Below are 27559 nucleotides of genomic sequence, written 5' to 3'. Positions count from 1 at the left end.
CTCAGCAATGCAGATTGGTGGATTTGAGGTTCAGAAAGTTTGTTCACATCTGTAATAGCCACAGTTCCCTTAGAAGCAAAACTATGAAGAGAAAGCTGCAGAAATGAGCACCCTTAATGTATCTGACTTCAGTCTGTCGCACTGACAGGCACGTAGTCATACCTACAGTCATTATGCATTAAATAACTTTTGCATTAAGATTTTGAGCAATGACTATACTATAGTTGGTACTAAAATAATCTTTTCCCTCCCTATACATTCCTAGAATAAAGAGAATACTCAGAAATACTACACCTGTTTTAAATATTCTGTAGACACCCCTATAATGAAGGGTCATTTAAGAGTAAAATTATTATTTATATATATATATATATATTTACTGAAAACAAAAATGATTTAAACCATAAACAACAGATTATTTAGGATTGTAATTCTTTTTAGATATATATTCTATCATAGATTTTAGGTTCCCAAAAAGAGTTTGGTACCTGAAGTACCTCTCCTACTAAAGGTTTCCTAATTTATAGTCTCTGTTATTTACAGAATTATTTTGTGTTGCACTTAGAAATAATGTTCTCAAAAATGTTTTTTGAATGAAACAAAATTTTCAAACTGTCTTTAATGCACTATTAAAAATTCAATTTAATTTGTTATTCACATTAGTTTTTCTATGGTAGGAAATAAGAAAATTGCATTACTGGTTAGTAAATACAACTACAAACAGGTAAACCTGTTTAAGAAGCTAAACATTCTTAGCTTCTGACTGTTCATAGAGTTCTTGAGAAATACTTTTTGTTTCTGGGTGAGATCTAACTGGGCTGAGTTACAGAGCAAGAATATAAGAGATAAAAAAAAAGCGTCAAGAATGTGTAGTTATAGGAGGGTCATTTTTATCTCATAGAAATATTCTGTGTAAGCCTAGAGAATGTCTATAACATTATTTAGCGTTGTTATAATGATAGGCAAATCTGCCACCACCCATTCAGAATATGCCTCAGCTCTGGCAAGCATCCCTTATACAATTTTGCTGAGAGAAACAATCCTAAAATAATCTGCCTTCCATGTTATGACCGGTCTACCAAAGTACTAAGTAATTTTAGGCTTAGTTAATGAAGACTGCAGAAAAAGATACCCCCATCACAATTACCCCCTCGGGTAACCTCATTTCACCTGACTATTTAAGAAAGAATAAAAGAGCTCTTGGGAATCAAGCTTCCATCAACTGATTATAAATAAAATAAATTCCTTAGGATTAAGATATAATTGCTAGATAGTTAAGTGAGAGTGATCCTCTAAATACTTATAGATTATGGCACTACAAAAGAGATTTATTGAGAGTCTAAAATACAAGAACTGTACTCTCAGTAACATCCCTTTACCATCTGTTATTTACAACTCTTGATCAGTAGTTAAGCCATTGACCTCAGTAAGGTTATTATGACTGAAGAAAGCTTGAAAATAAATAAAGGAAAATTGCAAGCAGTCTTGGTAGACAAAATATTATTCAGCCTATGGTCAGTGGAACAATGTGCTTTGCAAAGCATCTTGGAATATTTTACTAAATGATTATTAAAAAAAAACAAAAAACAACGTGCCTGCAGACATCATCAATAGACAGTTCTTGATGGCAGATGTCAGTCATTCTGTTACTTCACATTACCAGAGCAACTGTGAATCATCAAGCAGTGTTGATAGGGTGGTCCATGCCTGGAGGTATGGTATTTCTTCAGATGAATAAATTTTAAATAAACTATTTAAACTGCAGCTGTCGGTGTAAGAAGAGTTGCCATTAAAAAAGTGACTGTATCAGGAGACCTTAGAGTTAGAAGCACCATGAAAAATGAACCATCTTCTCAGGTGAGACAGTACTTTCTAAAACAATATTGAAGAGTAATTTCTGGCAGTGGACACTTTACCTCTACAGCCATAGTGCTTGTGCTTTTATAGACCATATTTTTCATTTAATGGTTTTCATTCTGGACAGTTCTTTGAACAATATGCTAGTTTCTTTTTAAATGTTCTAATCAATCCTACATTGATTTATTTTCCTTAAACTGATTGTTGTAATCATATTACCATTTAATCACATTAGCATTTAAAAGCTCCCAAACTAGATTCTTGAATAACCACCTTCTTGTGCTTTATTCAAATTTTAGCAGGTATCAGAAAATTAGATAAGCAAATGGTTATATTATTTGTGAAAATGTGAAATTTAATGCAAGAAAGGACTACAAACTTGTAGAAAAAGGGATTATGAGACCTTCAGTTCAACAGCAAATGTCTGCTTTCCTGCATAATAAAGCTGAACTGGGAATAGAGATCAGAAAACTTAAAATCATTTCACATTGATTTAATCTTCATTCATAGTAGTTTGTATTTCCTTTTGAAGTAGAAACATGCATAGAAACATAGAAACATGCATAGTTTACTCATTAGGTTCTCGAATAACAACTCATCTTTTCAAGTCCTGACAGACTGATGCTGTGTTATTCTTTCATAAATTGCAACAGTTTCTTCAACACACTATAAGACATAAAGATATAAAAGACTTAAGACATAAAGACATAAGATATAAAACATACATATGTGTGTTTTAAAAGTCTTTTTTTTTTTTTGACAGATGATAAAACAACCAAATATGATAACTTTTCAAATGTAAATTGCCAAAAATAAATAAAATAAAATAAAATAAAATAAAATAAAATAAAATAAAATAAAATAAAATAAAATAAAATAAAATAAAATAAGTACAAGCTAGCTGGGATGTTCTTATGTGTGACCTATATTGATGGAGATCTGAGAAAAAAATCCTGGAAATTTGGGCTGGCTTTCTTTATTTCTTACAATCAATAACATACTATTTATTTCACCTCAATGTTTATTTGTGATTTGCACATGTGATTATAACTTTTGTTCACCTAAATAAATTGAGTTGTTCCTATGCCATGGTTATTATTTAAAAGAGAATACAGTTAGAGTTTATCCAAGTAACTACTTGATTATGCATCTTAGCCCTTTCAGCGACAGCAGCATAGACAGACATTTGCATGGTTTACTGATGTGTGAATATTTGTGTTCCTTGGTTTCTTGTTGATGCTTTCCATACAATTGTCTGAGTAAATATTCTCAACTGACATTACAGCTTGCATATTCATGTTGAATATCTAAGAAAATGTACTTTCTACATGTTTCAAAGTACCTTTTGCTTGCTCCTGAAACAGCAGTTATATGCTCAGACTATACATCCCTAATATATTACAACTATCATAGAATCATAGAATGGCTTGGGTTGGAAGGAAACTTAAAGATCATTTAACTCCAACGCCTCTACCATGGGCAGGGATGCCACCCACTAGATCAGGTTGCCCAGGGCCTCATCTAACCTGGTCTTGAACACCTCTGGGTATGGAGCATGTACAACCTCTCAGGGCAACCTATTCCAGTGCCTCACCACCCTCTGAGTGAAGAATTTCATCCCGATATCTAATCTATATCTCCCCTCTTTTAGTTTAGAACCATTCTCCCTTGTCCTGTCATTACATGGCTGAGCAAAAAGTTGTTCTCCATCTTTTTTTATAAGATCTCTTTAAGTTCTGAAAGACCCCTAGTCTTACAAAATCTAGAACTGTTTTCACAGAGTCACAGAGTTGTAGGGGTTGGAAGGGACCTCAAGAGACCATCCAGTCCCACCCCTCTGACAAAGTAAATTCCCTAGAGCAGGAAATTCTATCAATTTATTTCTATTATTCTATCTATATTTATTTCTACTGCATCTACAAAACAAACAAACAAAAATCCCACTTACTTCAATAGTGCAACGATGTGACTTTCTATATATAAACAAACCCCCCCTCAAATTGCTTTATTTCTTGACAGCTTATAATAGTTTCTGTCTGGTATGTCTCTCAGGAATGTAACCGAAATCTTTGAACTAGGCTTCATCTACCCTTATATCAAGGTCAGGAAGGTTCTAGAATATTTCTAGATACCAAACATAGACTTTTCTAAATCATTTGAAACATTAAAAGAAGACCAAAATACAGTATAGTTTGTACCAACTTATTTTAATGCTGGTCAATATCTGAGCAGTATAGGTTTGAATGAACAAGAAAAGAAGGTTTAAGAGTAAACCAACAATGTAATAGTAAATCCTTTGTGAAACCGTAAGCAGCAGAACACAAGGTGAAGTAATGAATTTAGTTTAAATACACTATACTTATTAATAAGAATAAGAGCTGCTATCTCAAAACTGCCTCTGTCATGAACTTTCCAGACTCAGCAGAACATAAAATGAAGAAATGTTTTACATTTCAAATATAATGCATTCATTATGTGCCCTGCAGGGGCCATTGTGATGGCCTTATCTGACCTCCTGCATAGCACAGGCAACAAGACTTCACTGAGTTCAATCTTGTTTGAAATAGAGAATATGGAAGTTTTACTTCAATGAGTCCATGATTTTTTCACGGATATTCAGAAAATTCGATAAGGCAATTTGGGGAAACAGAAGAGCAATGAGCATACAGACAGCTGTCACTAGATACATCTAGAGCTGTCATTCATGTGAAGCCTACACAAAGAGGCAATGCAAACTTAGAAGTTTGGCTGTACTCTGGATTCTCACTATCAGTTTTTGCACAGCTAAGGGAGATTTCTGAGCAGAAACTCCACGGAATTCAGTATGGCATTCATAATAAGGGATTTCTATACCTAAAGTCACGGTTTCAGATTTTTATACTGATCATGGTTTTTTAGAATGCATTTAGATTCCATCTTTCCTATAAGAACCAAGGAAGAAAATTTCACTTTCATCACTGTTTTTCATCTCTCAGGATAATGTATGTAAGAATGTTAAAATCATTCATATTAGAGTAATCATGAGACTGTTTATTGTGTATGTTAAAGCTAATAAAAGAATAATCTTTATCTTCTATAAAATATATTTACTGTTAAAAGACACTTCTCCAAGGATTAGTGACCAGAAACTGTCAGAAACTCACATATCTGCATCTATTCAGTCCTTAGAATTGTTCAAGGAATTTACTGTAACATTTTTTTTCTAAATGCTGTTACTTCCTAATGAGAAATATATTCCTGACATTCTAGATGAGTGAAGTTTGGCATTGTTTTACCAGAGCAAAGTCTCCCCTGCAAGAATAAGTTTTTTCTTGTCTCCTCTGATAGTGTGATCTGGTTACATCTCTAAAGGAAATGTAGGACACATTTTCTTGCAAGGAAATTTCTTGAAATTAGGCCTAGGTAAGGTTTGTGCATGTGTGTATTTCAATGCAGACCACTTAAAAACAAGAACTTGCAATTTGAGGGGTATTCATGCACTTCAGTGTATTTTTTACATGGCCCCCTACCCTGAGCAGAAAAAGTGCCAATCAGATGATCCTTAAACACCATACTAGACTGTGAATTTCATTTGTAACCTATTGATATTTCAGCTGGTGCTCCAGAATCATAGGGATGGACATAGTAGAAAAGCATGAATTTAGAAGCAGTCTTATTTATCAAGTAAATATGATGTCTATATTTTCTTCCTGCTTTGTAAATAATTTCATTTTTAAACACTTTTTAATACTGATATGGGAAATGCTTTGATTTCTTATTACTTATGTTAAGCCTGTTAGGGGAATGGTGTGATGCAGTACTGAAAGTTTATTGGTACCAACTCATCAGGTTTCCCCCTGGCTAGAATATACTACTTGCTTTGAAACTAAATAACAAGTCAGACTGCTCAATAGAAGGGATGAGTTTTTATTTCTGATTATAAGAAAAGTATTATGATTATTCTTCTGGGTCTTCCAAAGGCATCTTTAGAATATCTATGCTAAATATGTTTGTGTATGAACTCAGACAGAGCAGTAATAATAACTGACAGTTATATAGCATATTCCAGGCAAAGATATCAGTAAATTCTTCAAACTAATTAAAAATTTTATCACTTTCCTATCACTGAAATCTTGACAATTCTAGGGTGAAAATCAGAAATGCTTATAACAAAAACATGTAAAGCAACCTGTTAAAGATGGAAAATTATAAATGTTGTGTCTCCTTGAAACTTCAGTAGAAATTGTGACAGGCAGAAAACATAAGCTTTGATGGAGTTTAGCCATAACATTTGGTGATTGCTGCAAAAATTCTGTATCATCTTGTGTTCAGAAAAAAAATAAAGATAACATGCCTGAAAGAATCAGCATGTATATCTACTTTACATTCAGGTCACTAGCCAACTAAACAATGCATTCTATGCATTGCACCATAGTCTAAAACTGGATTGAGCAGAAGGTACCCGAAATCTCCAGATATAAGTGCTCCTGAGCAAAAGGTCTCAGGCAAGGCTTTTGATGACTCACATCTTGTCCGAGACACCAGCCCTGCTTTAGGGCTAGGATAGTAGCCTTGTTACAGTGCTGAGGAACAAACTGCTAATGTTCTTAACCCCCCCAATGGAAGGTTTCTCATCTACAGTCCCAAGCAGACACTCAGCCTGTATTGAATGAATGGATAATTTTCCTGTGACATGCATGTCAGTTTGCATGTACACATTATTCTTGTAGTCCCCTGAAGATCATATTTTTATTTAATAGATGATTTTGTACAATCACAAATAAGTAAGACCCTAAGAATGTGCAAGTATGTGTGAGACATATGGCAAGTGCCTCAGTAGAGGACAGTGCCTTCAGGCCTTTTAGTATCAAAAGTTGGTCTTCCTCTCGGTAGAGATGGGATTGAATGAATAAAGAAATGAAAGGTAATTCTATCAAGTTCCTTAAAATACCAGAATAAGGTAATCCCAAATTTAGACATGGAGGAATGTTTCACAAGAAAACGCTTTACTTGATTTTGTTTTCTGAGATATTTTTCATGTTATATTCACCCTGTTCACAGACCTCATGGTATACCAATGATATCTGAAGACATTAGTAGTGCAGTTTGCTTACCTGTACAAGTAATGCTCTTCTTGACAACTAATATGATTTAAAACCAGTATTTATTTTTCATATAGTTTATAAATTAAAGTTAAAGTGAGTTAGTTTACAATTAAGTTATAATATCATAAATAAAATTCTAATTTCACTTAACCTTAAATTAAGTTCTCTCTCTCTCTCTCTTTTTTTTTTAACCTCTTCAAAATGATTGTCTTATATTTCCTTGTCATTACCTTAATAATTTCCTCTACTGCTTGATTTAGTAAGTGGTATTCAGAAGGGCAGTAGAAGATGAATAAGCTAAGATATAATAATTCTGTTTATTGTTTTACAGATTACAGGGAGTAATTTGTTTTATGAAGCAGCACAGAAGAAAACAGGCACTATTCTGGAAATTAAAGGTCTGCCAGTGTGCTGCACAATTCTCTTCTGAATTAAATATTAATTAAATACTTAAAAAAAATCAAAGTAAATGTCAGAGGCAGAGAGCTGAAATTAAAGAATATAGAATAACTATTATAAGCATAGCTAAGACAAAATGAAATATTATCATAGCTAATGCATAATAATGTCTAAAAAATAATTTATTTTTCAGATCCAGTATTCAGCATAAACAGATATAGATATGACAACAATGATATGTTGGTGCGTACTTAATTACTGTGTGATAAAAATTGAAGATGATCTCGTGTTTATTAAACTACTTATAATTTCCAGATAAACAATCAATGGACTTTATTTATGTAAAAGTTTTTGATTGATGATAATTATCTAGACCTTTGTTTCTCCTAAGGAAAGAGCAAATAACATGGATATTTTAAAGCACAAAGATGAAATTATTTTAAAATTGTGAACTGTTAATGCAGTTGTGATATGAGATTTTTCTCCTTTTAAACTGTTTTCTCCATTACTCCGTGACATATCAATTGACTGCTGTGAAATTTGAACATTTTTCACAGAAAAAGGATCAGACCTAAGGGTAACTAGAAGGCTTCTTTCCAATTTGCATTTTGGTAAGTAGTGTTTTACAGGAAGAAGTACAGGAAGAGGAAAAGCATTAAACATTGTGAATACAAAAAGAACAAAAGAACAGCTATCTTCTTGCAGCCTTCTCTTTCTTTCACACTTTTGTTTCCATATCCTAATCTCTTACATGTACATCTTTCTTTCTGTGTTCTTTCTAATGTGTTGCTTCACATTCCAATTTTTTTTCATCTTCCCCTTTCTTACATATAATTTTGCATAGTCTTGTAACTTTAGTGATTTCCCTACTATAACTTCCCTGTTGTAACTTTTTTTTTTCTCTTTCAGATGTTGAAGAACAACATTAAAAAATGAGCTTATGGATGGTCTTTCTCTCCTACTTTGCTTTCAAGCTGTGGTGATCGTAGTTAAATTAGCCTAGTATGACCGTCCTCTCAGAGAGAAAGGGACCCCTTACTACTCTCTCTTGCTCAGACTGATGATGACTTATTTTCCTTTGGACAAGGTCCTCAATTGTTTGTAATATTTTACAGTCTTCATGTTCTGGTCAAAATTTTCTCTATACTCTGAAATGTCACATGCACCACTTGGTAGACTCCATAGTGACAGACAAGCCTAAATCAAAGGTCCTATGTAAATGGATATTAAAATACTTTACTGAAACTGCAGATGAATGAAGGGTATTCAAGTCATTGAATTCACTCTTCAAAGAGTCCTAAGCAGTAGAGGGCTATGCTTGGGACAGAGGCAAAGAGAAAGGGAAGAAATCAGATGGTGTATTCACTCTTGTTGATTAGAAACTCTTTCACTGAGCTTCTAAAGATATCTTAGATATTCATTTGAGAAATGAGGGATGGTTTTAGCTCAGCAAGTATGTACATTATATGTATCAGATTGAGTGAGAACAAATCCTCACTGTGAATTATCATTCAAGCATCTCAGTTCTCTACAAGTACTTATGAATTTGCATTTCAACAGTATGTGAAGCTGAATTATATGAAATCTATTTTAGATAGCATACTGAAGCTTTGAGGGAGAAAATCTTTTCTAGAGCTACAAATATTTTATCATTTTTGGCTCTTTTATGCTTGCCGTGTTACAGATAAAAGACAGGAGCTTACTGCTAGAGGTAATCCACTGAGTAGTGGAAACAAGCAAAAAAAAAAAAAAAGTGAAAGAGTAAGCACTATGTTAATAATAATTCTTTACAATTTGTTTATTTATACATTTCAGTGGATGCTATTCTGTATGGCCATGTGTGCAGTTGTGTGTACACTTCATTACATTTTATGAAACAGATTTTAAAATAAAGCAACGGAGACAAATTTTTAGATGGAGTTTCACTGAAGTGTCTAGTAGATCATCTAAGAGGGATTCTAAAGAACCACCTGTTGAAGAGGCCAAGAGAGAAATTTTAACAGTCATGTTGCCTTTGTCTGTCCATTTAAATTTGCAAGGAAGCATAAGTTTTGCATATCTTGAACTGAACTCTCAAAATACAAGAAGACAACAGGAGCAGGAGGGAAAAGAAGCATATTATTAACTGGATACATTTCAACTTCTGTTATCTCCTTCTGATATTATTGCCTATAAGTTACTTTTTAAAACATCTGCAGAACCTAGTGGGGGAAATTGGAGTTATGCTTGCTTACTTCAGTTGGAGTTATGCTTGCTTACTTACTTTATTGACTTATCAATCAGGGTAATACTTATTACCCTGATAGTTAATTTTGCTTATTTTACATTTGAGTTTCATGTGATTCATTTCTCTTTATTTATTTATTTATTTATTTTGCTTATATAAAACGGTCCCTTCTTCCTATAAAATAGTCATAGTTAACAGTTGTGATCCATCTCTAATCTGCCAATCTGGCAACTTTTACATAATATTTTTTCTGATGATTCACATTTGCAACAAAATTTTCTCTCCTTAATGTTCCTTGGTTTTGGTTTGAAAAGATCTGTATTAGCTGTTGTCACTATTTTACACATTGCACAGTTTATTGGTCCACAAATATTGCCGCAGTTTGCTATTTCATGTTTAAATAAATGTTGACCTTACACCTATTCTTTGTGATTGTCTAACCACATTCAAGGAAACTCACTAAAAGAGATCTGCCCAAAGACTTGCCCACAAATCAAAGAGATTACGGTGCATGTTGGAACTCAGGAGATTTAAGGCTTCTGAAACTAACAGCATCCCACTATCCTTATAGTAAAAGTAGAAAACTGTATAACTTAGATATATGTAAATCTGAAAGCACCACTACATTTCTAGAGGTAGGTGAGAACTAAAAGCTCTTACAAACCCACAAATCTTTTTTTTTTTTTTTTTTTTTTTTTTGTGGCTCTTTGACAATTTCATAAATAATGCATATTTTCTATTGTATTTTTACTTTTTCCAGTTATCTTAGAGAAATATAGTGGGCAAAACATACAAGAACATTGTTGGCATTCACCAAACTGCAAAGCAGATTTGAGTTGTGCTGTATTTCTATGCACAGTTTTAGGCAAGCTTGGTCTTTATCCCAAACAATTCATGCATCTCTTTGTCTCCCACTCTATCTGGTGTTCACCAAAGGGAAATCATTTCTTTACTTTTGTGGGAACTGAATCTAGCTCCAAATAAATATTTCGGAGTTGAAGCATGAAGCCGTCTGTTTGTTCAAAGTATTTCCAGGTATTTTTTTTTTGGCTTGAAAGTTATTTATATACATTATCACACTGATTTTCTTACAGTACTTAGCATTGGAACTTTGTACTAAATAACTATCTGCTATGTATTCATGCTTTCTTCTAGTCCTATCATTTTACTTAGTTTCCTACCTGAGGGTGCAAATTCTCAGTACTATCTAGGCTCTCATGGTAGTTAATAACAGAACAGTCAAGTTCTGACTGTAGACGGAATCATAGTGAGTATCATTGCCTCTAGAAGTAACAGAAAAGAAACCAGATCAGATAGAGACACAGCAGAATAGTTGTGCAGGTTTTATTAAAATGTAATTGTTGAACACTTGAATTTTCCCCAGTCACTCACCTTAATACTAACTTGTAAGCAATGCATTCAAGAATATAAAAGGTATTACTTAAAACACAGGATCAATGTGATATTATAGTGGTCTGATGAAAATGCATGAAAACAGTCTCTTAAAACTTCATTCATCAATGGCATGAATTTCAAACTAAACTTTCTTAAATACCAGCAGAACTTCTTTGATGTTCTGCAGTTATTAAAATATTAACAATTTATTAAATCTGTAGTAACTGAAAATATATTTTTCATGTTCAGACTAGACAGGTGATGAAGATTGCTAACAGGGAAAAAAGTCGATGGCTTTCCTCAGATTCTGGAATGGATTATGGCCGGTGATGTTATAACAGTCTTAGACAGTTAAAATAACTTTTCAATATACTGAGCATGACAAAAGAAGTGACTAATATCAAGGCTGACTACTGCCAGCAAAAGTTCAAATATATTATCATTCATCTGTGTCCTGTCATCTTGGCTTTTCTTCATCTGCAGTATTGTGAGTGATGCTCCTTGTGGAGATTGAATTGTAATAAATATTTATATCCAAAGCCAGTAAGGTGGTAATGTGAATATCTGCACCTTCCAGAGTTGTAAAGCGAACATATGTTATAGTTTAAAAATGAACTCTGTGATAAAAGTGCCTAAGTGATTTAACTACTTTCAAAAACAGAACTGGAATTTAAAATTCTCAATCAATGGAAAAGAGGGCTACATATTTTTCTTATTTAGTATTGTAATGGAAGTTTCTAAGTCATCCAGAAAACAAAACCTCAGTGTTATTGTTTTAAAATTGTCAGGCATGTTTTTCTTTGGAATCAGTGAGATTTGTGTAACTGGAAAGTGTCCCCTTTCTTCTCAGATACATATAGTCAGAAACAGAGAATGAGGGGGCAATCTGGGCCAGGAGTTGTTTTCATACCAACCTATGTGCTTATCCCCAGTGTCCCTGAATCCTGCTCTAAGCACTCTCTTTTCCATCCTCTTGTTTTGCTGTTACACATATTGCGATCTTAGGGAAATAAATAAATAAATAAATTCCTATTTTTACATGAAAGAGTTCTTTCTTACAAGATCCAGTAAATTCTGGAGATGTTATGGACTACAAAACGCAATGGAAAGATTACTTTGAACAAGATCAACCAAGTCTTCAAGTGAGCTGGGTCAATAAAAGTGAAAGTTGTTTTTCTCAATCTATACTTGCAGGCTTTTTTAAACATTCTCAACCTTATGAATCACTCATTTTACTAACATGAGAGTTTACAAAGCCCCGTATACAGATATTAGTCCATGATCTCATACATCCATGTAAACAAAAATCATACAAGAAATACTTTGCTTAGGATCACAGCACTCACAATACCAAAGAGGTTGGAGAAGAAGGTACCCAGAAGGTACCATCTGTGTGGGTCCAGTTGTGCATGACTGCAAAATTCAGGGACACTCCCTGAAGATACACAAAAAATCCCTCCTGTTCTCAGTCCTCTTGCCTTGGACTCCCCGCCCTTTCATTGTATCCTCTTACTCCAGCTTCACAGTACTTCCTTTCTACATAATCAAGGCCTCATTGCTTGTACAAAGGTCACCTCAAAACTCTCTCTCTTTCCTCCCAAAGAGCCCAGTCTCTCTAGGGGATTCCCAAGAATAGTCACTTCTTCTGCCTTTGTGAAACCCCTTCTCCATTAATCTCCACATCCTTCTGCCTTAGATTTCTTGTCCCATACACCACCACCATTTTGCTCCTTCTGCCCTCCAATGGGCACCGGTGCCAGCCCTCACTGACCAGTCCCCATTCCCAAAGGGCAGTCTTTATCTCTTCACAGAGGAAAATCCACAGCTCCTTTTCCTGCCTTGTCAATGACTTTCAAAATGCAGTTAAGAGGCTGAAGTCTAGTGAAAGTGTACCCAATTAAATAAAATGAATGAAACTGTCCAAGGGGAAAATATATATATATATATATATATATATATATATATACAAAGAAACAAACCAACCAACAAACAAAAATACTCCTACCTTTTTAGGACACAGAATATTTTCTAGGAAAGTCTAGGAACAACACTAAGCTCCACCGAGTCACAACACCGAGTCACAACATATGTTAAAAAACAACTGTTGACACCAAATAATGGGGATAACTGTCCATATTCACCTTTTGACTGGAAATTAGAAGCTGATTTCTAAGTACTAGTGGAACAAGATTCCAGGAGAGTCTTTCAGCAGAAGGAACTGGAATATGAAGGCAGATCCTGGCAAATTAATGAAAGTCACTACATAACAGATTTGCCTGCTGGAGTTGGGGACCCCACCTGATGATTCAGCAGATCCCTTCTGGTTTTGCATTGCAGCCTGCTCGTCATCCTCTTGTCTTTCCTTCTTTTAGTTCTTACATTCTGTTATGCAATTATGTGTTTTCTAATGCTCACTACAACCCCAAGAACAATTTAGTACTCTATAAGATTAATAGTCACTTGTGGACCATATTAAACACAGCCTAAACTTCTCAATAAGATCAAATCTTGTGTTACACTTCTTAGGAATAGTATAAATGCATGATAAATACAAGAGGCAAGCAATTATATGGTGTGTTCTTTTTCTGGAAGCAGAAGAGAGAGCAATTTTTCTTCATATAGTTTAGAAAAACTGATGGGAACTGCTTTGAAATTAACCATAATAAGCAATGCAGGTATCATCTTGTGTTCTGAGCATGTTGTCAGATAATGGATGTAATACAGGCTATACATGAAAGAAAAAGTCAGCATAAAATGTTAACTAGAAGTTGGCATAAATAAAGCTAAAAATAATAATAATAAACTCAATATTGAAAACAACCAATCAACGAACAACAACAACAACAACAAACAGAAAACAATGGCAGATAAATGATAAAAGTAAGTGGTTAAATATACTCCATGGGAAGCTGGATGAAAAAAAAGCTTATTAAATAATGGATGTATCAATAGAAGTTGTGAATTTGACAAGAAATTGGATGAATTCTTAGAGACTGGAGTGGAGTATACAAGAAAGAATATCCCCAATAAATCAAAAGGAAATATTAAAACTGTACTGTTCAACTTGTCCAAATATAGAGACATTTATTGTTTTATCAATGCATTATAAGACTCATCTCTTCACTGACTGCTGTGCTGTGCAGATGTAAGTGGGCTTACATTGTCTTTTCTTCTGCAATGGCTAGAGAGCATATCTGCTCTGATGAAAGAATTACAGAATCACAGGTTGAGGTTGGCAGGGACCTCTGAAGATCATCTGAAGATCATCTTCCTTCCAAGCAAGATCACCTAGAGCACATTGTGCAGGATGGCATCCCGGCAGGTTTTGAATATCTCTAGGAAACTCCACAGTTTCTCTGTGCAGCCTGTTCCAGTGCTCTATCACCCTCACAGTAAATAACTGTTTTCTGTCTATAACTCTGTAACTACAAGATTCCTGCAGCTGAGTTTATCCAGCTGTCCTGTCAGCCTCATCTTTAAGAAAAGGGAACCATTCCAAGAGAAACATGTTTTGAAATATTTTTTTTTCTTTAGAGCCCAACTTATTCCTCATTCTCCTTTTCCTCAATTGTCTTTTTAATTTACCTGTTCAGAAACCTCAACTTCAATGACAATATGAGATTTATTCAGTAGTCAGTTCATTTTCTGCATGTTGCTGCAAATAAATCTTTTAAAAACCGTTATCATGACCCATCCCATAGTTTTTCAGTGGGGCTAAACCTTAAATCATGAGATTTACTTTCCCCTGATCAACTACGTGTTTATGGAAAAGCAAATTAAAAATGACTTCAGCAATGCATTGACTTACATGTTAGGGTCCAAATAGATAGTCTTCTCCCCCAAGTAATAAGATAATTCAGCAAAAATAATGGTTATTTTGCTCTCTGCTTTTCTCCTATTACACACCAGCTCCTAAAACTATGTAATCCACTGTTTTCACCTTAATTTGATTTACACTGAATACTACAACATGCACAATTCTTTTCTCAAGGGTTTTCTTTGTTATATTTTCACATTCTTTCATTGTCTACTTACTAGCTCTGTTCAGCTTCAGTCATATTAACAAAAATCTGCTGTATGACAGATTATAACTCTTTACTCAAGGGGTAGTTTTTGATCTCCCAGTAGTATCACTTGGGATTTATTGTTCTTGTTCCACCTTATTCTCACTAATCGTCAAAAACTTGCCTGCCTTTCCAATGTTGAATCAGCCTGACATCAATCTAACTTTTCTGTTTCTAATTTACTTTTTTTTTTTTTTTTTTTAACTAGGAAGTATGTTTGATTTTGTGTACAATCATTGGCGATGTATTTCACAGAACTGTTTTATGTCCATACATAATACATCTTGAGTGTGCAGTTCTTTATCCTCAATATTTCCTATGTAGATTCTTAATATATATATATATATTTGTCTCTTTCTCTATAATTGTTATCTCTTTGGTGCTGATTGCCAGAAGTCTTCTGGTTTCAGCTATTTTATGAATGAAAAAAGTAGATATTAAAAAGGTTACAACGACAAATTTCTTGAGCCGACGATCTCTTTGGGGACTGAATTGTTGATGCTGGAAATTAAAGTTACAACCTTTAACCAGCAATAGAACTGAATACCATATTCATAAATTTTTCACGAAAGGAAGACCCAATTTAGATAATTCATGGAGTAAAAGAAAATGTGCAAAAAGTATGGGGCTGAGCATGGTAGAATGAAACAGCTAAAACAGAACCAAAGGTCTTAAGTCCCCTGCCAAAAGAATAATCTGTGGAATGCAGATAGTATGTATCTTATCCTTTTTATTGACTTGTTCATCCAAAGGATGATAGCTATTTATGTCAATCACTTCAGAAGCTCAAGAAACAAAAATCTGTATCATAAATCAAGATCTTTGAATCTGGTAGATGAACTATGTGAATACTAATTTCATATGGTGAACTGTGTTTGTAATTTGTTTCTGTAAAATCTGAAGAATTACATTCAAAACTACATTTTTACTGAGTTTAGTTTGTGATTAAGATTAAGGTATTATAGAAAATATAAACTTGGAATAATCAAAGAGAAATCAAAGAATATTTCTTTCTTCTTCACATGTTTGAGAAGTACATTTAAAGGTATGTTGGGTATCCAGAAACACTTAGGACTTCATGCAATGATGTCACAAAGTGATGTTTCTTATGTATACTGAGCCCTTGAACTGTCTTCTATAGCTTTTCCTGCACGTCTACTTTATCTGCATCCTCTTTAAATTAAGAAGGCTTTGCTGGCAACAATCTGTTAGATTGATCTTATTATTAGCACTGTGTACAAAAGGAGGACTATCTTCCTAATTCTTTCCACCTTGTTTGTTTGTGCAACATTAATTACAGGTTTGCAGGAGAAGCTTTATGTTCTCTAAATTCTTTTTTTTCCAGGTGTTACCAGTGGCAGATCCTTACTCTTTTGAGTCCGTCAATCAGTGACCTAAGAGTTTTAATTTTTTTTATTGTCTTTATTATCCCTCATTAGGTTTTGCATACCTTGTTGTTTAATTTATTACTTTTCTGGTCTCCTGTCTTTGTTGTTGTTGTTAATTTATTTTATAAGTAGCTATTAATTAGATATCCTCAAAAAACAAACAAACAAACAAAAAACAGATATCCTTATCCACCTCTCCTTTACCTTACATAAATGCTTACAACCCTGTTACGATATGAAAAAAAAATCCTATTTTTTCAGCAACAATCATCTAAGCATTTTATGAAAAACAATGAAAGAATAACATAATTAAATCATGTAATATCCTGTGATGCAATCAAAAAGTGACTAATAAAAACCTAGATTTCCTTGAATTTACCCAAGGTCAGCAGAGAACGAATGGTGTGAATTTAACATGAGAGCTCAAATTTGTGAAGACACTTGGGTGCCTAAAGACAATTAGGAGAGGAAACAGTCTAGGAAGTTTCTAATGTGTGTGGCAGATAACTTCCTGACACAGCTGGTGACTAAGCCAACTAGGGACGGTGCCCACTGGACCTTCTGCTCATCAGTAGAGAAGATCTTGTGGGTGATGTGAAGGTTGGAGGCTGTCTTGGGCATGGTAATCATAAAAATAGTTTTTGATTCTTGGAAGAGTGAGGATCGAGACTAACCAGAACTTCCACCCTGGACTTCTAGAAGGCAAACCTGAGCTTGTTTAAGAGACTGGTTTGGCAGAGTTCCTTGGGAAACAGATCTGAAAGGCAAAGGAGTCCAGGAAGGCTGGGCATTCTTGAAGAAAGAAATCCTAAAGGCACAGGAGCAGGCTGTCTCCCTATGCCAAAAGATGAGCTGGTGCAGAAGACTGGCCAAGCTGAACAGGAAGCTGTGTGTAGAGCTAAGGAAAAAAAGAGAGTTCATGACCTTGGGAAGAAGTGGCGGACCACTCATGAGGACTACAAAGAGAGATTCAGAGATTTAGACAATGGCAGTACAAATTACAGTCATAACATAGAAACTGGGAATATTTTTCCTTCCTGATTTCACAGAATATGTCTGTAGTCTCTCAAAATGTTTAAATTTTGAAGTAGCAAGAAACCACTCAAATCAAGAATATTAAATAAGAAAAATAAAAAAAGCAGCTTAATGTATAAAAACAATATTTCAGATGTCACAATATTTAATTAATTAATGCAAGTAACCTGTCCTCAAAATTAAAAGTGCACTTTACCGTGAGAAGGCAAAATACTGTGCATAGCTAAGTGCAGGACATGATGAGTACACAATAAATTATCACAGACATTAATACCAAACGAAGCCCATGACTTACTTCATTCACATAATGAGTGCTAGCAGAGCACTTAACTGTCAATTAGAAATTATGGTGTTTTAAAAAGATCAAATAAATCTACAGCCTTTGACTAAGACAAAATCAATTTGATTAAAAATAATCCTTGATCAGTTATGATCAAGATTAATCAGATAGTTTAACAGGGAAACATTACAACTACAAAAATTAAAATTTAAGAACAAAAAGCAAATCAGGGAAAAGAGATATATCTACTGTATTTTGTACAGTATGTAGACAATAGTATTGCTGACATGACTTAAATAAGCAAATTGGTTCCTAATACTCAGAAAGGCAGTCGACAAATACTTGATTGTATTTAAAGTTTATTAGCATACACGCCAACTACACTGTTCTGTTTTTTTTTTTTTTTAAAAGAAAACTTTTCATAAAAAAATGTGAGATATCTGTCCTAATTGCTAATTTATAAGTATTCTACAATGATAAAGATGTTTTCTAGACTTAAAGCAGAAGCAAAAGATTATTAAAAAATATAATACTTTTTAGTATTAAAGCTATTATTGGCTGATATTGGCCAGCAATAATCATAATGCAGTAAACATGCAATAATGCAAAAAGCTCCCAAAACCCTGTTTAACTCAACTCATCATGAAGCCCTGGTCTGTGTACAACCATAAAAGACGAAATTTGATCTAGCCAGATCCCAACTTTGTATTGTGAATAATCCTAATTCTGCATGTGCTTAATATACTTGTGCTGAGAGTCATTCCCAACAGTCACTAAATTCAAGTGATTTAATCAGCATTTCTAGTAGAAGTGTGTTGATTTTTCAGGTGTTGTGGTAGGGCTGATGAGCCTTTACTGATGCAGCTTGGCAAAAGATCTCTGTAAGTGAGGCATTTCCATTCCCCTTACCTTCAGCTTGTGGTACTGGAAGTCAGAGCCAATATATATATTTATGAGTTGGTAAATATTTCCAGTCATCATTTCTAATGATGAGGACTATAATAAGACAATCCAAGTTGTGGTAGTGAGCTGTGATTGCTCCCTCTCTTATAATGGATCCTTGAGCTACTTCTGCCCTGATAACTTTAGTGCATAAATGGTGCCACCAGACTCACAACTTTCTGTTTTACCCATTCCTCTTAGGACAATACCCACAACAGTGTTGTCCTGGTCAAGACAGCTAAGATGGAGCTTTACAATAGGGTCGTTATCTACAAGAGAGCTCTAGACATGTACAAAAACGTTACTATTTGAAGTGAAAAATGCAACTGTTTGTCTTCAAAGGGAAAAAGAACCAGCTCAGATTCACATTCTTTTCAGATTAAACTTCTTCACCCATTGTCATGATGCTTCTTCCAGCATATTACAGATCACAAGACTGTAAGATGAGCCTTTGAAGTACACTCTGCTCTATGCCAAGCACATGAACTCAAGCCTTTACTTCACTGCTGGAAACAACGAGTCTGCACTGGCATGCAAAACCAGCATTAAATTTTTTTACAACATTTAGGGCTCTGTTGTGGCAAAACACTAAAGCTCTTAAAACAACTTTTATCAGCACATATATATCCAAGTTTACATTTGAAGTTTTTTCCTTGGGCTTTACAATTTGAAAAAAATAAATTGTGGATCAAATATGTCTGATGCCAGTTGTTACTCAAGTGGATTGTAGTTCTACGGGTATGGGAATTCTTTGCTTTCCAGGTAATTGTTTAAAATACTTTAATATATTGAATATTTAAGGCTGTAAATAAACACGAAACTGCACCAGAGGAATCTTTTACTCTATCAAACTCCCAACCGACCCTGAACGTGTGCGGGATTTGCTACTCCACCTGGATCCCTACAAGTCCATGGGTCCGGCTGGGATTCATCCCCGGGTGCTGAAAGAGCTGGCGGACGTCATCGTGGAACCTCTCTCAATTATTTTTCAACGATCCTGGGAATCTGGAGACGTCCCGGTAGACTGGAAGCTGGCAAATGTTGTGCCGATTTTCAAGAAGGGTCAGAAAGAAGACCCTAGCAATTACAGACCTGTCAGTCTCACGTCAGTGCCTGGTAAAATCATGGAGAAGATGGTTCTTGAACTTATTGAGGCGCACCTGGGGGACAAAGCAGTCATTGGTCCCAGCCAGCATGGGTTTGTGAAGGGTAGGTCCTGCCTGACTAACCTGATTTCCTTTTATGATAAGATCACCCGTATGGTGGACCAAGGGAAACCAGCTGATGTGATTTTTTTGGACTTCAGCAAGGCTTTTGAAACGGTTTCCCATAGGATCCTACTGGACAAAATGTCCACCATACAGCTAAATAAAAACATCATACGATGGGTGAGCAATTGGCTAACGGGCAGGGCCCAAAGGGTTATGGTAAATGGGGCTGCGTCAGGCTGGCGGGCGGTCACCAGTGGGGTCCCTCAAGGCTCCATTTTAGGACCGGTACTTTTCAATATTTTTATAAACGATCTGGATGTAGGAATAGAATGTATTTTGAGCAAGTTTGCTGATGACACCAAACTTGGAGGAGTTGTGGACTTGAATGAGGGTGGAAAGGCCTTGCAGAGGGATCTGGATAGGTTGGAGAGCTGGGCTATCACCAACCGCATGAAGTTCAATAAGAGCAAGTGCCAGGTCCTGCACCTGGGATGGGGAAACCCTGGCTGCACGTACAGACTGGGCGATGAGACGCTGGAGAGCAGCCTAGAAGAGAGGGATCTGGGGGTCGTGGTAGACAGCAAGTTGAATATGAGCCGGCAGTGTGCCCTGGCAGCCAGGAGGGCCAACCGTGTCCTGGGGTGCATCAAGCACGGCATCGCTAGTAGGTCGAGGGAGGTGATTGTCCCGCTCTACTCTGCGCTGGTGCGGCCTCACCTCGAGTACTGTGTGCAGTTCTGGGCACCACAGTATAAAAAGGACATGAAACTGTTGGAGAGTGTCCAGAGGAGGGCTACGAAGATGGTGAAAGGCCTGGAGGGGAAGACGTACGAGGAACGGCTGAGGGCACTGGGCCTGTTCAGCCTGGAGAAGAGGAGGCTGAGGGGAGACCTCATTGCAGTCTACAACTTCCTCGTAAGGGGGTGTCGAGAGGCAGGAGACCTTTTCTCCATTAACACCAGTGACAGGACCCGTGGGAACGGGGTTAAGCTGAGGCAGGGGAAATTTAGGCTTGACATCAGGAGGGGGTTCTTCACAGAGAGGGTGGTTGCACACTGGAACAGGCTCCCCAGGGAAGTGGTCACTGCACCGAGCCTGTCTGAATTTAAGAAGAGATTGGACTGTGCACTTAGTCACATGGTCTGAACTTTTGGGTAGACCTGTGCGGTGTCAAGAGTTGGACTTGATGATCCTTAAGGGTCCCTTCCAACTCAGGATATTCTATGATTCTATGATTCTATGATCATCTGTAACTTTCTTGTACTATAGTCTGCTCCAGTTTACAGTGCCTTTCATAAAATTAATAAGATTCTTCTGAAGGTTCAGTAAGGCTAGCCATTCCCTATCTCTTACCAGGGATACTGTTCTGATAAAATTATGTTACAATGGCTATGCATTGGCATAGCTACTTTGAAATGAAACTGCATCACGGCCCTGTAATTGACTTTCTCTTCTTTTGCTCTGATCATTCCCTGCCTTTTCTAATTGATTTACTCTCTCCCTATAGGAAGATTTTCCACAGCCTTTAGTTAAGGTCTCGGGCAAAGGAATGTGTTCACTAATCAGGTCCTCAGAAGCAGATTTACTTCATGAACTACAAGCAGATGAACCCTCTAACCACTCATAGTTATGATGACATAGCAAGTTAGAAAAGTAGCCTCATTTTGCCAAAAGTTCAGCAAAATCTATTGCCTTCCTTTTAGCTGATTTACCTTTATCATGTTAACTTACAGTGGAGATCATATATTACTGTAAGTAAACTTTTCTCATAAGTGAAATATATGCATACTTGCCAAGTTTCTCAAAATTTTCTGTAACCCTATATAAGCATATTGTAATTTATCAATGCTTCTGCTATCAATGCTTCTGCTATCAGTGTTTCTGATTTATCAGTGATGCATCAAAGAAACAAAACCCAAACTAATTTCATTTCTTTCTCATATATTTTTTTTCTTTTTTTTTTGGCTCAATGGAATGAAAGCTAGTTATATTATTCCATTAGAGAAAAAACATACAGATCATGTGGATTACTGAGTTTTGAAAATTCTTAATTTCACTTGTGTGACTTTACACTGAAAGTGGTCCCATTGAAGTTACATGAAAGTTACATTGTTGATGTAATTAAATGTTAGCAAATTTGACCACTTGGTAGACTTGTTAAATTAAGTTCTCCTGAAAAAAGTGAATAAAAAGGGAATACACTTTATATGAAGAAAACAATTTCAAAGGTTTTAAACTTTTCTCTTTATCTTAAAAGATCATTTATAAAGTTAATATTTTTTTATTATTATTATTTTTAAGTAGTCTGCATATTACTTAGATTCAATAGATGAGGTAAGAAGACTTGTGCAATAACACTTACACTTCCTTACAGCTTACACAGGACATGTCAAATTGATTCTGATTTTGTACTAAAAAATTATTTTCCCATTAGATAATTTTTAAGTCTCTGATGTTAAGTATGTTAAATATATTCTAGTAATATATCAGTAAAAAATATTTATTTCAGATTATTGAGAAAACTAAGGCTTAAGAAGATTTTTATAAAGTCTGTTCTTTTTTTTTTTTTTTTTTTTTTTTTTTTTTTTTTTTTCTTTCTTTCTTTCTTTCTTTCTTTCTCTTAAAAGTCACAGGAAATAAAACTTGCTCAGATTTGGATTCACATGGTAGATCTTTATACATTTCAGTGGAAAGACTGCGTTCACCAGAATGGACCATGGCAGCCTAGCCATGAACTTACTAATGCTGTATATGGAGTTGATGTAGACAAAAGATATAAATAATAATAATTAAAAATCGTATACCATCTTTCTAATAAATTATCTTGATCCTTAATTCTTTACCCTTTATCTTCTGTCTGTATGGATCAAATACAAGTGCATTTCAGGCATGTGGGTCATTGACAGTGAATGACAGTCTGGAGGTACAAGAAATTGTTTCTCTTTCTACTGTTCAGAGAATGGCAGGGCATGTAGGTCAGGGCTACGCCTGGGATAAAAAACAATAAAGCTCCCGACTGAGAAGGGAGAGGGCAGTCCAGAAAGCTTAGAGCTCAGTATGTTCTTGACTAGCCTCATTTCTCCAGGGAAGCAGGGTGCCAGACATGGTTTCATTTACAAAGGCAGAGCACTCACTTACTTCAACCTTAACCTTATGATTGTTCAAAATTATCTCCTCTTATCCAGTTAAAAAATTCTCTTACACTGTACAAGCTAAGCAATTCTGATTTCTGAGGAATTTTCCTTTCCACCAGCTGTTGCACAGAGAATAGGAAGTTGTACAGAGAATAGTCTTTATCCAGATTATTCTGTATCTATTAGTGAACTACTGTATAAAATCAATTAATCTAAACAAATGTTCATTTTCCCCTTTGCATATATATACACATGCAAAGTCCAGATCTTTCTCAATTTTAATTAGGAAACTACAAACATTAAACACAAGAATAATTGGAAATAGAATAGGCATAAAGAAATGTTCTGGGATTTTCTTCCTGGCTTCTTGCATGCATGCTGGCACCAGGCAGTATTTTAGAAGAGAACGATATTGTCCTGTCAAAGAGCCTCTGTGTTGAGGAGCAGATTTTGATACCCAATCTCAAGTCCCTGCATCCTTGTCGGGATGGTGGGAGGATGAAATAAACCAGATCCCTGCTCCTCAGCAAGGACTATGGATTCTTGACTATTTACTTAGTGGTAAGTACCTTTGGCAGCCCAGGACTGTATGAGGGATCCAGTCCTAACAATGTGACTTGGGTATGCTGAATGCGTGCTTACTTGTTCAGATCCAAGACACTGGTTTCTACATTTTGTTTAGGCTCTTTTAGGATGACAGTTTTGGATTTCAAAATTTGAATCTGTATAAATGCATACATTTAAATCTATCCTTTAGGCTTCACTTGGAAAATAAATAGACCACATACTTCCACGGAAATGTATTGCCTGTGTCATGGCTGTGTAACACTTCAATAATGTGATTTTTAGCTCACAACATGTAAACTATTGCACTTCAGTCTATAAGTAGTTGTATTTGAAAGAATATGTTATTTATTCAAGTTAAGCAGCATGCTTTTTTAGCAAAGAGATATATTTTGTAAGAAATATAGAATTTGAACCAAATTTTTGCTTTCTATTTTCCTTGGATGCCCCTCCTCCCCTTCCCCATATTCCCTTGTAGATACTCAGGGACAGTATGGATAACATACTCAGTGGTAAAAGGAAAAAGTTAGGTATATCTATGATATTACTGCTTCTATTTCTGTTGCAATAGATAGGTAGGAGCTTGCTTTCTTTTCTACTTGTGTGGCAAGATATAAAGTATGATTTTTATTTTTTTTTTTAGCTTCTGTGCAACTTGCCTCTGTAGGATTTGTACTATAATGAACACTAATTATTTCCTTAATACATATAATAATATTTCCTTAATACATATAATAATAAATTAAAAAAATGCTTAATATAGTATTTTTCCAGATCACTGCTGTGTGGCTTCCTGTATGTTTTGTACGTTAAACAAACTAAGTTATTTGAAATAAGAACTTAAATAAAAGTTGGAGGGGCAAAAAGAAGGATGAAAGAGGATTTTGTTCATTTATTGAACTACTCAGAAGAATGCATAATCTTCTGAGGTCAACCTTTCTGGTTGTGCTACATCTGGGTCAACCTTTCTGATTGTGCTACATCTGTAGTCAAAGTAGGCAGACATAAATTCTATCATACAATATAACATCAGTGGTTATGCTAATTTATTATTTTTTTTTCAGTACTGGGTGACACAGTATTGTTTTGTCTATTTAACAATTTTTTTTTTCTGCCTATCTAATAAAGTTTTGTCTAACATATGGCCTGGTAGTGAGTCTAAATCAGATCATTCATTCTTAATTAGACAAATTTGAAATAGCTGCTCAAAGCAGCTTTTGACAAAAGCAAGATTTCAAAGGAACTTTAATTTTATGCAATCATTTGACTAAATTAGAGTTATTATTATAATACACATATATGTATATATATATTTTTTTTTTTACCAAGATGCTTATCTCATTTTGATAGAAGCAATTCCCGCTTTCAGTTTCTGTTCATCTACCTTTCTGAAAACAGTGAAAAAACTTATTTCAGTGGTTTTCATTTTTCAACTTATGAGGAAAAGGGAAAAGTTTAAAATGTCAACGTTCCTTTTGGTGTATGAAAAAAAAATCTTAAAAGAATAAAAAGACTTTTTAAAGCTGGTGTTTTATATATGTATATATTCTCTGTATTTCCATTGACTTTATCAGAATTATTCAAAGTTCAGAAATAAGTCATTGCAAAATGAAAGCTTTGTCTATCTAACATGTTATCAGTTTAATTAATTGATACATTATAGAATCATCAGTCTGTATTTTTCCTGAAATAGTTGTTCAAGATAAAAAGGTGTAGTCAAAAAAATAGATTACCTTGACTTTGGCTTAGGCTATATGGAGGTACATATAACTGAAATGTGCTTTCATCTTTAGAGTAAGGAAACCAGGACCATGTAACATTAAAAATATATTCATTTCTGCTGGCAATAACTGGCATGAAAACCACACAGAAGATTGAGACTGCTCACCTACTCTGTGGTATTTCAGGACCCATTCCTTTTGACATCTGTTGACATTTTGATACCTTTAACTGTTTCACTGGAAATCTCTTCCTCTCCAGCACCAAAATACAGTAGCTTGACCCAGGAACTGGGTCTGGCCAGCCACGTTTTTCCTGAAAAACATAAGTTCTGTGTTTATAACACAAAATTATACGCAGAGACTGAGCCTCCCCTCAGCCCCTAGGTCTGGTTGGTGGACAGCAATGTTCTTACCAGTCCTGGAGGACACTGGTGCTGAAGAAGGCAGGTGGTGAGGGGGAACATAAACCCTTTAGACCTCATGACAGCTAGTTCATCACTCTCAGGCATGACAGCTGTAAAAGAAAGGCTGCTGGGGCAGAGGCAGTGGCAAGAGGGCAGCAATCTCAGCAGGCTGCAGGCATCACTTTGCTACTCTGGCCATAGCCACCCTCGTTGCTAGGCCACAGCAATCTAGAAAGAGCTGAGACCACATTTATCCAGGAAATTGGGATGGATTATCTTAAAATTGTATTTTTAATATACCTTAGAGCAGCCTCTTTACCACTAGGGATAACTGTACCTTTCTGGGGACTTCTGTTATTTATTCAGAGAACTATTTGGATTCAGGCAGCTGCTTGTTTTCCCCAAGAAGCTCCCTACCTGCAAGGCCTCTGTCACAAAAATCCTGAAACAACTTCTCTCTTAATTAGGTTACCCAAACAATGGGCTTTACCCTTTTCTTCCCTACATGGCCTTCAAACCCTGCTCCCCTGACTTTACCCATTTATAACACAAACAGTTGCTGGCTGACAGCACAACTGCCAACTGGCTGTCGTTCAGCCATTCCCTCTCCCTCCACTTGTCCCTCGTCACATCTTTCCCCACCTCTGAGCTGTCACCACCTTTCGATAAGCTACACCCTGGAGAAGAGGAGAAAATTAATTGTGTCATTTTCACATAACATCTTTCTACCATCATAACCCTGGAAATGTTATTTTCTTGCAATTACAGTGAGTTTGCATGGGTGTAACTTCATTTGTTTAGGTAGATCTGCTTCTGATTGACACATGCGGGTATGCGAGGAGAATCCTGGTCTACATCTTTGTCACTGTGAGTTATTTCAACTGTAAGAACATTATTTACTACTTCAGTTAAATAGGGATAAATATAAATAGATTTACATTGCTGCTGTCACTTCTGCAAAAATAAAGAATTAATGAGCTCTGACCAGACACTCTTGGCTTACTTTACATGGGTTCAGTGGATTTCTTTGGGGGAATATGGACACAGTTTTTTTATTGAAGGAAAAAAATTTGACTTGTTAATTTTAAATTTCCTGTAAGACTTCAGTTATAAGTTCTCTCTCAAATGGGATGGTACGAAACTTTTGTTTTGCTAGAAAATTCCTCCTTTTCAGATCTGACCTGTGGATCAGCAAAGGGTTTTTCCTGGTGCTCACCTTGTTTGTGACAGAATCCATTCAGTTTTGAAGGGCTCTTAGAGCTATGGAGTTCATTTGTTCTTTTGTTGCATTCAAAGTCCTGGTATAGGAAAAAGAAAATACATTTTTTTTTATGCTAAGCCAAATTTTTATTAACCAGATTTGACTTAAAATAAAGGAAAAGAAAACAATAACAACAAAAACATCTACAACAACAAAAAATACCACTATATATATATATATATATATATATATATATATATATATATAAAAGAATAATAACAATGCAGTTAAAAGTGTTATATTCAAGCTTCCTAGCATCTGCCCCTTGCTATAGTGCTATGTGATTATATATTGTGCTGTTGGTTTCAGACCAGGGTGCCTGGGAGCTTTACATCTCATCAGCATCCCTAGTGCTTCACCAGGAAGAATGTGACTTCAATAGTGATGTTTACCTTCTCAGAAAGAGTAATGGCATTGTAATGGATTGTCCAGGGATGTGGAGGAGTCACTGTCCCTGGGGCTGTTTAAGAAAAGGTTGGATGTGGTACTTAGGGACAAGGTTTAGTGGGTAATATTGATGGGAAGGGGGCGGATGGACCAGATGATCTTGGAAGTCTTTTACAACATTAATGATTCTATGATTCACCATGCTC

The sequence above is a fragment of the Anas acuta genome, chromosome 3, assembly GCF_963932015.1.
Source record: "Anas acuta chromosome 3, bAnaAcu1.1, whole genome shotgun sequence".
In the NCBI taxonomy this organism is placed as follows: domain Eukaryota; kingdom Metazoa; phylum Chordata; class Aves; order Anseriformes; family Anatidae; genus Anas; species Anas acuta.
This window is presented reverse-complemented; position numbering follows the sequence as displayed.